Here is a 12,149-nt window from a genome sequence, read left to right on the forward strand (position 1 = left end):
GAGGATCAGGGGAAGAGAGAGAATCTCAAGTGTACGAAGCCCAGCGTGGAGCCCGATGTGGGGCTCAATCTCACAACACTGAGATCCTGATCTGAGCTGAAATCAATGGCTGGAGGCTTAACTGACTGAGCCACCAGAGGCCCCAAGGCACATCTTTTATTCTATCTTTTTCTCCATCCAATGCATTTTTCAGTCTGTACTACGTACTATGTACCCAATACTGTGAAACACAGACACAACTTATCTTCTCAAAGACAGAGGAAGATTGGAACAGATGGAAGATATTCAGGGACAGAGAAAATAGAAATGCTTTGTGTTTGCAGATAGAGAATATTATGTGTTAAATATATGGAGAAAAGGCAAATCAATGTACAAAAGCCTGGGGCAGAGACAAGTCCACCATAGGTAACTCACTGGTTACAGATGGGATAGGTAGTGGCAAGAAATGGAGAAGGTAGAAAAAAATCCAAGTCATAGGTACCTGGAAATCTTGTCAATATGTTAGAATTATATGTGGGGATTGATGTAGACAGTGAAATGAAGAGGACGTGAAGGTAAAGAGGCCAGATTTTATGCAGTCACTTTACAGATTTTGGCCAGTGGTGCGACTGGGTGGCTCATTCAGTTAAGCATCTCTCTCTTGATTTCCGCTCAGGTCATAATCTCAGGGTTATGAAAGTGAGCTCTGCATCAGGCTCTGTACAGGACATGGAGCCTGCTTAAGGTTCTCTGCCCTTCCTCTCTCTCTCTCTCTGTCTCTGTCTCTCTCTCTTTCACATACACACACACACACACACACACACACACACACACACAATAGGCCAGTATCTGAAGGAAGATTTCAACACGGTAGTGTCTGAGGTTGCATTTTGAAAAGATAATCTGTGATAGAATGAGGGAGAGCACGAAATGATAATACCCTAGAACGAGAAGATGGCTATTGAGATACAAAAATATTCACAAATTTGAACTGTATTTAAGTGGGAGAATAGATAGTATGTAGAGGTAGAGCGATCATCTGCAGGATGATGAGTCAAAGGGTAATCATAGATTTCTGGATCCACCAGCCAAGTGATAATGATCCTGAGTTTGGAAGCAAAGTAATTAGTAGGAAGGATATAGTACTGTCAATTTTAAAACTCAGGAGTCTTAAACATGTTGAATTGTAAGATGTGACAAAACTCAATTTCACTTGAGCCCTGTGGTCTTTGAAAGTGGACAATGAAGAAACTCATTTCTCTTTATGTCCCTGCAAGGATCTTACTGCATGACTTAGATAAGACTTGCAGATGCCCCTTCATTACTTACGATGAAGTGAGACACAGATCCTCCTGATTTTCCCTCTTTGTCTCATCAATAATTAGCTGAACTGTTTTGTTTTCACTGATCAATCAGAACAAAGTGCTTGTTAACCAAATTTTAGTTATGTTTCTTCTAGGACCCTGGGCTTTAACCCACCCTTACCTGAAGCCAATAGTCACTTTAATAGGCGCTCATGGGAACGGGCTAAGCTCAGACCAAAACATTCGCTGGGGGCTCCTGGGTGGCTCAGTCAGTTCAGAGTCTGCTTTAGGCTCAGGTCATGATCCCATGTCGGGCTCCCTGCTCAGTGGGGAGCCTGCTTCTCCCTCTTCCTCTGCTGCTTTCCCTTTTTGTGCTCACTCTCTCTGCCAAATAAATAAATAAAATCTTAAAAACAAAACAAAACCAATATTCCCTGATCTGTGACATCATTCCACCCTCATTCACTCACCTTCCTCATACCCGGTTCTTTCTAGCTTTGTCTACTCCTATAAAGAAGAGCCCTTGACAGGCTAACCATTCAGCACATCTCATGGTTGGAATGCCCTCCTGATTGCAGCAGCTCCCCTCATTTATTTCTCCCTTTCCCTCCTTTTCTCCCTTCCTCTTCATACTGAATAAGAAAAGGTTAGGAGGTACAACTAACTCATTTGAGGAATTAAGTTAAACTTCTTGAAGAAAATGGCTGAACAGCGATTTGAAGAATAATAAGAATTAGGATAATTCTTATTATTAGGCAAGATAATAGGCAAGAGAACAGCATGTTCGAAGAGGGGTTGCTGCCCTTGGGTGGCGTGGCAGGGGAGGCAGACTGATAGTGAAGCTCCAGGTGATTAATAGCAGGTGAGTGTAGGAAGGCTGAAGAAGAAGGCATGGGAAATTCTACATCTCCCAATACGTGTATGTATATGTACGTCTGTCTATCTATCGATCTACCTGCCTATGAATGAATACCAAGCTAAAAATGTAGACATTACTCTGAAAATGATAGGAAGTTGTTAGAGGGTTTTTAGCAGAGAAGTAACATAATCAGATTCATGTCTTCTGGGGAAAAAAAAGAAAAAGAAAAAGTTACTCCTCTAAAAAGGTCACTCAGGAACAGGGAGATGACACATTTTATAGATGAGACACTGAAAACAAAGAAGTTACTTGAATCAAGAAAAGTAATGACGGATCTTGGGTTAAGATGGTCAGGGACAAGAAGAGTAAGGGAGGACGGATGGGATTTGGGGCACAGAAAGTCGTGTCTCATACCTCATATGGCTGAAAAGTAATATATGCCTACGATTCACTCAGGATATGTGGCGAGGCAAAGTCATGTTCTGCTATGACAAGAAAAATGATTTTCTACTGTGTCCCTAACGTGGAATTTAGGAACGAGTGATTTTAAGTTATGTGCCTGTGCGTGTGTGCGTGTGTGCGTGTGCGCGTGTGCCCACAACCATGCTTGTCTCTGTTTGTCCGTCTGTATGTGTGTTTCTTCTCTTCCAGGAGTCTTCAGCCCAAAGACTTACTTCTTGGTATTTCCTTCCGTTATAATGCATTTCTCAAACACCTTTATTTTTTCCAAAAGCTGATCATCTTCCTGAGAATGAAAACCAAGAATTGTACTATCTTTTCTTGGAGAAGATTATAAATGATCAGACTCTAATATTTTCAGATAAATGACAGTTTTAATGTTAGCAGTAAAAGCTTTACAAGTGTAAAAGATAACGTGTATATTAAAAAGTAATGCACATAGTAACCTTCATTTTAAAATAATATTTGATTTCAAGTGATATTTTGCTATGATTGCACATTGTAGGTAATATATAATCATTGGACATATATTAGCATTTAATTCTAAACATATATATAATTTTGCCTAATGACTGTGATAAAATGTTTAAACTTCCCAGCAATCATAATAGGGTTTTGACCTTTGCTTAGGTAATTTGTTTATTTTTAATCATTTCAGTAAAGTAGTAATTGGATTGGTTATATTCTAAGAAATTGTATTATTGTTCCTCGTGGAGAATAACCTTACAAACTGACTTCCATCAGTTGCTATCTTAATTTAATGCTGCATAATACCTTCTTTGTTTACTTGGTGCTCAGCTGAGTATTAAATGGAATCATTTACACAGAAACCTGAACTACAAATATGATAGTTTATTGGCGGAATGTACACTGCATGAATATTTGTACCGGGTTTTTCCCTCTATTATACAGAGGATGAACATGCTTTGATGTTTTCAATTACTCAATAGAAGAATTATATGATGTTATGAATTCAGCTTAAAAATATCCTTGCCAAGAGAAATCTGGTCGAGGCCCATGTTTGGGAGATCTTTTTGATGAACTCACATACTTGGTCAGCAGCGCATTTTGTTGTTTCTTTTCACTTTTGTTTACTTAATTTATTATCTACAACTTATCCAAGTAATCTTTCCAACATCCTTGGTTGAGATAAATGCTGACTTAGAAGCCAATTATTCACGTAAAAAGTTACTCAGTGCTTACTTCCACGAATAATCTATGAAACTATACAGGGAGTACAAAGAAATAGAAATAATTTAGGATAAAAATGAGTTGATGAATAGCTATAATGTCAAGTGGGATATAATCACACATACATACCTTGTTCCAGAAGAGGAGGGTGTCACATTTTTGCTGTCTTCACTGTGTTTGTGTTGTTGTGGGAGCAATCTTGAAGGGTAGGTTAGTGAAGGAACTGGAATTTCACCTGGATCTAGAACTAAGAATAAGTTGTTGATGGGCAAAAAGATGGCATAGTAAACACTGGACACACTTTGAGCAAAAGTATGTGTGAGGAATGTGGGAGGTACGGGAGAGCCAGTAATCTATTTTGGGCAAAAAACATTAATTACACATTAGTGTGGTTATTGATAGGGCTGACATGTATTTTGCAACAAAACAGATAAGAACTTGATTAAGCAAGGAATTCAGATGTCATTTGTGAGACTATGGAGTTTCACCGATGAAGAAAGAGGAGGAGGAAGAAGAAAAGGAGGAGGAGAAGAAGGACCCAATGCACCTGAGGACTTCCCCTGTTGCAGATACAGAGCAGGTTGGCCAGGAGGCTGTATTAATAGCACAGGCTGCATATAATGAGTCTGGTAAATAGAAAGTTGGATAAGACTCAAAGGTATAAACCAAGAAGACTTCATTTTTTTTCTTTATTTTAGCCCTAAACCAATGTTTTTGAGCACCTCCTATCAGCAAGGTATCAAGAATAGAAATGGAGGGCAAAGGTTTTTTTCTCTGAAGTAGGTGAGTGGGTTGTGCACAGGAGGGACAGTTTACTAAGATTGGAAAGTGAGCCTGAGTAATCGTTGGGCAGAGAAAAAGGAGTGGTTATGATGTCCTAAGTTTATTTATCTAAACTTATAGCTCCACTGTTATAGGAAGGGTACATTTAAACAGAGATGACTTTTGCTCTGGACAGACAGATCTGGATATTTCATTTAGCCTTCTTAATTCTAATCTAGAATTTTAGAGAAAAGTGAAAGCAGAACTAACTCCTCTATTTGCTCTTGTCTTGAAATATTATGACCTTTTAGTCCATTTCCTTGCCTGGGTTTTTACACACGCCGCATGATAATTCTATTTCTATATTGATTGAACTTTGGAATCTTCTCATTATTACCATCATTTTCTGCTGTAAATATAATATCTGGTTACACTTATTTAGCAAATACTACACATCAGCCACTTTGTGTTTCTATAATCTGCATAAACCTTGGTATTTCAAACACCCTGAATTCTTTTACATATGTTATTATTGGATAGAAACAGAAATTTTATATTGTTTTCCAGTGCACATCAGAATAAGCTCCCAATATAGACCTAATTGAAATGAGGTGTGTTTTCTAACAGACTCTAGAGATAATATGTAGAAACACTTTGTTCCATAATCACTATCAAGGATGCATATCATATGATGATCATTGCCAGTAAGAGAAGTCTAAATAAGAGACTTGTTGATGAAACACGTGTTTAGCATTTACTTTGAATAATAAAGTACCACTGCCAATATAGAAGTGGATGCAAAGATATTGGATTTTAAAGTAGATAGAGCTTGCTTTCTTCCCTCTTCCCTCCCCCCCCCTTAAGTTATGGAAGTGTTGCTGCACCTTAAATCCTAAAAGACTATATATATATATATATTTTTTTTTTTTTAAATTGAGGAACAGAAGGGGAGTGTGTTAAATTGTTGAATGCTCTATGGCCCCATCCTCTAGTGCATGAAGAAGAGACTGTGAAATACTATTGAAAAGCACAAATAACCTTGATTTCAGGGCATCTTCTGAGTGCTGTAACTGCCTCATTAGGCAAACTGTTCACCAGTTGATTGTCATTGCTCTAGGACAATACAGAATAAGAATTTATTCTTTCTCTTTTTTGATTGCAATATTCAATAAAATTATCCTAAAGACAGAAACAAGGTAAAAAAAAAAAAGCAATTATCTCAAATACCTTTTTCCTAAGTATAACAATAAGGATGCATCTACGATTATCTATATAACTTTAACTCTGTCCTTCTAATAAATGTAATACAGCTGCAGAATCTAGACAGGAGATTATGAACAACCATGTTATTTTTAACGAAGTCACCTGGTGGTTTAGATGCAAGTGACTCACAAAGATGAAGACTGTATCTAGCTTTATTCATAATATGAATAGTGTATTTTTTGAGTTTTCAAGTTAATAAATTCTGGAGAAATCATGTATGATCTCAAGTGTTAGCTTCCATTTCATTCATCCTATTTGAGCCACATTTAATATATATCAAAGCTGATATTTCTGAGAAAATTTAGTTCCAATATCATAGAATGTGACACTCCATTGTTAGGTTTATACAAATTTCGTGTTGCTGTGTCTTATTTGAGAATTGATTATTTATGCCCCCCTTTATACCTGATAATCTTCCTTATTCTGAAATCTGCTTTCTCTGAAATGAATATAGCTACTCCAGCTTTATGTATCATTGAACATGTCCTATTCTTTACCCTGAATCTATCAGAGTCTGTATTTAAAATGGGTTTCTGATAGAAAGTGAATCGTTGAGTTCTTTTTTAAATCCACTCTGACAATCTCTGTATTTTGATTGGTGTGTTTAGATCATTCACATTTATCTATAACCTCCTATTGATTCTGTTTCTTTAGAGAACCCAGACTAATATAGCCATCAATGGCCTACATGCTGTCACGGGAGTTTTAGACTTTAAGCAAACATAAATCATTAACCAGTTAGCTTACTTCCCTCTTTGGTGGTACAAGTCAAAGTTGGACATGCAGGGGCTCCTGGATATAAGTAGAGATTTCCCAGTCCTATTGAACTTCTCTCTATGAGGCCATGTAAAAAATTTTGAGAATGTGATTAATTAAACAATATATTGTTTATATGTATATATATATATATATTTATGGATGCATATGTGCATGGTAAAAAAATATAAAGAAAAGCAAGAAAATGATAGAATAATTATTAGCACTTGGAAGAAAGGAAGAGGATAGGATTTGGGACAAGAGCATTTAGGACACTTAGGAGTGTCCTAAGATATCGGTTCTGATTAATTTCTTAAACTCCATAGTAGGCACGGGTGTGTTCTGTTTATTAGGAGTCATTACACTCTACTTACATGCTGTCACCATTCTAGCACCTTTGGACTTATTTTCACTGGATTAGTTTGAATGTTTTTGCTTATGAATGCCTTATATCTTACAATGATAGTGTGAGCCGTCCCCGTTTTACCAGTGTGAATGCTGACCTATAGCAAGGCCACGTCAACATCGTGATCCCACACGGCTAGCCAGACTGAGCCTGGAGTCTAACACAGGAGTCTGTCTCCAGAGCCTGTGCTCTTAACTATTATATATAAATTAAAGAATGCTCCAAAATAAAGAAGAATTGAACCAGTCAACATGTAACCTAGCTTACGGTATACGTCTGGGTGTCTTCGGGGCCGAAGGCATACCAAGGCTGGTGGTAGCCGAGTGAGGACTTTAGCAGTTTTTTCACATGGTGGATATTCTGGGCAGTTTCCAGTGCTTCCCCTGGAGATGGTTTGCAAACAACACACAGATACAGATATACTTGTTCTTAGCCTTCTGGGAGATACTAGGAAAATGGAAAGCATAACCTCCAGAGGTCAGCACTCTGCTAATGCACGTCAGAAACAAGAGGAATGAGCAGAGGACAGTTCCTTCCATTCCCTGATGTTCTTATCTTGCGTATTTCTGATGAAAGACTTGCTCATCACAGGGGAGCGACCTGTGGCTCTTCTGTCTGTGGGGACGGAAACTACTGCTTTACGTTCAGACTTTGTGTCTAGTTAATATATTTGTGTATTTGTATCCTTTAAATGTTCACATGTATATTATAAACTCATATATAGTACATATGAAAACATGGAGGTATATATTTTGTTCAGTTTTTTAATCAAGTGCAACACATTTATGTATGGAAAAGATCTAAGTCTTCATCTTTTTTTTTAAAAAAATAGGAGGACAGTTTGTCAATGTAGAAAAGGAAACATGCATCACTGCCACGTTATTCTCTGAAATCAGTGAGACTGGGTTTTAAAAATCCTACTGTAGGTTATGTCACCTCGAGCAACTTATCTAGATTCGGGGGCATTTCTAGTTTATTTGCAAAATAAACATGCAAGTACATCACTGGGGATGTAATAATTAAAAGAGATGATGGAAGTTTATTATCCAGTAAACCTTCAGTTAAATCTTCAAAGTTAATTCTAATCACTATATCCTGATTCCACTGAGTCATTATTTCTAAAGATACTTAAATGCTTTTTGTGCATTTTTCCTTGCTCTGAATGCTTAGAGTTCCAAACTATAATCATTTTCTGAGATTTTACCTCATGTGTCAATGAATAAGATAAAGTCCTAAGAAGCAAGTAACCCTCAGTTTGAAGTTTCTGGGTATTGATTATTCAGATTTTGGCTTCCCAAAAGGCATACCTCTCCTTTACAAAATGAGGTAAGTGTTAAACTTTACTAAATCATATGGGTATTTTGAAAGCTAGAGTCTAAAACTAAAGCAATTAGATTGAAAAAAATAGAGAAAGTAAGATTTCAAAAAGCAATAAAATAATAGCTCAGTCCTTGGGTAATCCTAAATAATAAGCACTTGTTCTATGTCAGCCTAGTGGGGAAAAATAAATTTATAAAAGGTAATTTAGTGAACAGCATTTTTTGTCCACAATACGCTATGGGTGAGTGGTATCCAAATGTTTGAAAAAGAAAAAAAGTCGTTTAATTTACCATTCGGAAAAATGCCTTTGTCACTCAATTCTAACATATGTTGAGAGAGAGAAAAATCACAATGATTTTTTTTAATGTCACTTATATATGAGAACCTGCTTGCAAGTCAGTTTTGCAAAAGGATAACTGCTAAAAACAACTGTGAGAAACCACCATGGGTTGTCATGTTTGGGGACGATTGTCACATCACTTAAGCCTTACAAGCTGTTTTTGTTCACACTTTTTTAAGAGTGTTGGCTAAAAGAAAGTTATATCACTTTATCTATAACTTTGCCCATTTTCACATATTAATTCGTAACAATATAAAAATTTATAGTTAAGTGTAATCATATGTATTCATCATTAACAATCTCAGTGCAAAGATAGCTAGAGCTTTGCAGCCATGTGAAAAGAAGTTCATATATATATTTTAAAGATTTTATTTATTTTATTTTAGGGACAGAGAGAGAGAGTGGGGGAAGGGACAGAGGAAAGGGAGAAAATCTCAAGCAGACTCTGCACTAAGTGTGGAGCCTGATGTGGGGCTCCATTCCACAACCCTGAGATCATGACCTGAGCTAAAACCAAGAGTTGACGCTCAACCAACTGAGCTACCGAGGTGCCCCAGGAAGTTCTGATTTGAAAATGTTTTTTTTTTTTTTTGAAAATTTGTTTTTAAATGACTTTTTTAATGCATGTTTGACTTATTACGAACTAAAAGCAGTATAACAAATGACAAAGAGACTCACAAAATATATAAACTATGGAAAACGTTGTTTGCCCACTTTATGTAATGATTTAAGAAAATGAATTCACTGATTCTTATGAAGGGCCTTTTATAAAAGGCATGGCCTGAAATATTTTGGTTAATTAAATCCATTTATAAATTGATAAGGTCTTAACATAACATACTATATCATCTGGACAAAATTCAAAGTTTATTTGTAAAATCAGAAAACAATTTATACTTTCAATATTCCACTTGTTAATGAGCAGGGGATCCATGCAGACAATATCACTACACAGAAGCAACTCATTAAGGATAGGAGGAGGAAAAGCAAAATATCTCTTAGAGAGGTCTGTTTTATAAAGTTTAGCCAACAGCTAATTTCAAGACAGTAAGATGATAGGAAGAGTTTAGAGTGATAACTAGGTAATATTTTGAGATATTACATAGGTAATGTGAGATTATTATCATTTGATGAAACTAATAACTCGAAATTATGTATATAGCCTAATTGACATATTACATCAATTTTAAGATACAGTTTTGATCTCTAACAATCCTAAAAGCCGCTCCTCTATTACTATGTCTAGTCTTTCTGACAATCATACAAGTTAAACGTCATAAGCTGCACTTTTCAGATAAACAATAGTATCAAAAAAGAAGCACAGTCTGAGATGTTCAGGAAATGACTTATATTTCTGTGGCCAGTAAGTGCATACACCGTGGGTCCCACCTGGACCTGCTGGGTTGCAAGAACCCTGGCAGGCACACCCTGGCCAGGGGATCGCTGGGGGCAGCAGTGAATTAGATGAGGAGGCTCCCCTTGGGCTTTTTCACAGGTGCACAGAAGCCACGCCACACATCATGGGATTTAAGTCATGCACAGAGAGACAAAAGCTAAAGGTTCATTTTTATGCTTCTTTTGTAAAATGACCTCCCTTACCTGATTAAAAAATATATATATATTCACTCCAAAGTCCCACATAAACGGGTTGTTTTCAAAACCCTGAGGCCTCCCTCAGCTAGCTTCCTTCACCGCTCCAGGATCCCAGAGCACAGAGTGACCCTAGCCTAAGGTTCCCAGGACCTTCTCCATGTAAAATGCTGCCAGATTCGTAGTCATAAGCAACATAACAGGTGCGATAACTGGGTTTTCTATGACCGCACAGTGTGGTAACTAAATCAGTCTTATGACTCGGAGTACTGGTCTAAAATCCAACTCCTGCATGAGTTCCCAATCGTTCACCATTATTGGTAATTTCATGAAAGTGCATTTTTTTTCTTTGTTGTCATAATATTTATATGCACAAATCACTCATGAATTTTTATTCTACCGTGATGATCGGTCCAAGGCAGGATTGGTTGATAAGGGCTAGGGCGTCTCAAATAAAAAAAAAACAAAACAAAACTTAATTATTTGTGAAATTCAGGCAATAGTAAGATCTTGTAATTCTATAAGAAAGATAATTTAAACTGAATCACTGATGAAGACTGTCAGTGCAGTGTAAACACATATTTAAGTAATGAATTCTCTTTTCCACTTTCATATATGTTACCCTAAAATTAGTGTGATCTTATACAGGTAAGGACAAATGTATGCACATTAAATTTGCAACATCAGATATGTTAAATTGGTACTTGATATAAAAAAATCCCTTTATATCATGCATAATATATCAAACAATACATCACTTTGCATGGACATTACATTGAGGGGATCAATACTATTTTAGAAAAAAAGAGACCAAAAAATGCTATGGGCAACACAAGCAGTGTTTTTACACTTTTTCAACAGTAATCTTTATGCTCCCTGCCCTCTCCTGTGGTTGATTTAAAAGTTACAACTTCAAAAAAAAAAGCCAATAGAGTGTTCATCGGAATTTTCAACTTCACAGCACCACTCGATTAGTTATGTGTTGATCACTGCTTGAAAGTGAGTTGAAATGTGTCCTGGCAAGTTGTTGCACAAATGTTCCAAATGGCTAAAGCCTTTTCTTTTCCAAATTAGACAATTCAATTCTTTTATACTGGAGTCCTTATCAAGCCCTTTGCCTCTAGAAAATCACACAGGCTCTCTTTGAAACGCCCTAAAATAAAAATTTTATAGAGGGAAGATCATAGACACTAAAAGTGAAAAGGCCTGTTACATCAGAATTAAAAAGGAGTCGCAAATGCTCAGCGAGAACCTTGATGAAGTCGTTAGCTGTAGAGGTTGACAGTAAGCACTGTCCCTCCCAGCTGTTGTAAGTCTAGGATGAGCGTAAATTTTGCGTGTGTTTAATTTAAAACAAGAAGAACAAGAGGCATTCGTGTTGCCCTCATGTCTTGACCTAATTTTGCAACTGCAAAAACCTGCACGGCCATCTAATTTTGACTTGGTGTTTATTTTTGAAAACATTTTTGGCAAGTGATTTTGCTTCCCTCCTGCATCCCTGCCCTCCAGCCTATTTTTCTTGTTAATGGAGAGCATCATGTGGATGGGACAGCCCATTCGGAGAAGAGCACCTTGAAATTAGCGCCCCGTTGCTTCAACAACAGCAACAACAGCAGCAACAAAAATTCAGAATAAGTGCAACAATTTAAAATGCTAGCGCTAACGCTCCCTGGAATGTACACCTATCGCTACTCTAACTGAGTGTGTGCTTAGAGAGTTTTCTTCCCCTGGAAGTAGAAAAAAAAAATAGAAAAAAAAGAATAAATGAGAGGAAGAGAGGAGCAGGACCCATGTATTTCCTGACTTTTCTTTGGACTAGAAATAAAACTGAAATTTAAACCTATTTCTGATGGCAGGCTTCTCACAAGAACTGAGAAGGAGTTACCACACTTACTTCTCCCTAAAGTTTGTAGCCTACTT

The 12,149-nt window shown here is 36.9% G+C and overlaps 1 long non-coding RNA gene across 1 annotated transcript; it reads right to left on the bottom strand.

The window, feature by feature from the left end:
• Positions 1 to 282: 282 nt before the first annotated feature.
• LOC111093770 lies at positions 283 to 6,637 on the bottom strand. The gene is made up of 5 exons (XR_005383027.1): positions 6,565 to 6,637; positions 5,593 to 5,667; positions 3,922 to 4,039; positions 2,817 to 2,887; positions 283 to 1,667 (listed from the first exon to the last, which is right to left on the bottom strand). It is a non-coding gene; the product is annotated as an uncharacterized LOC111093770 (long non-coding RNA).
• Between the last annotated feature and the right edge of the window lie 5,512 nt (positions 6,638 to 12,149).

This window comes from Canis lupus, chromosome 33 (genome assembly GCF_011100685.1).
Source record: "Canis lupus familiaris isolate Mischka breed German Shepherd chromosome 33, alternate assembly UU_Cfam_GSD_1.0, whole genome shotgun sequence".
Lineage (NCBI taxonomy): Eukaryota > Metazoa > Chordata > Mammalia > Carnivora > Canidae > Canis > Canis lupus.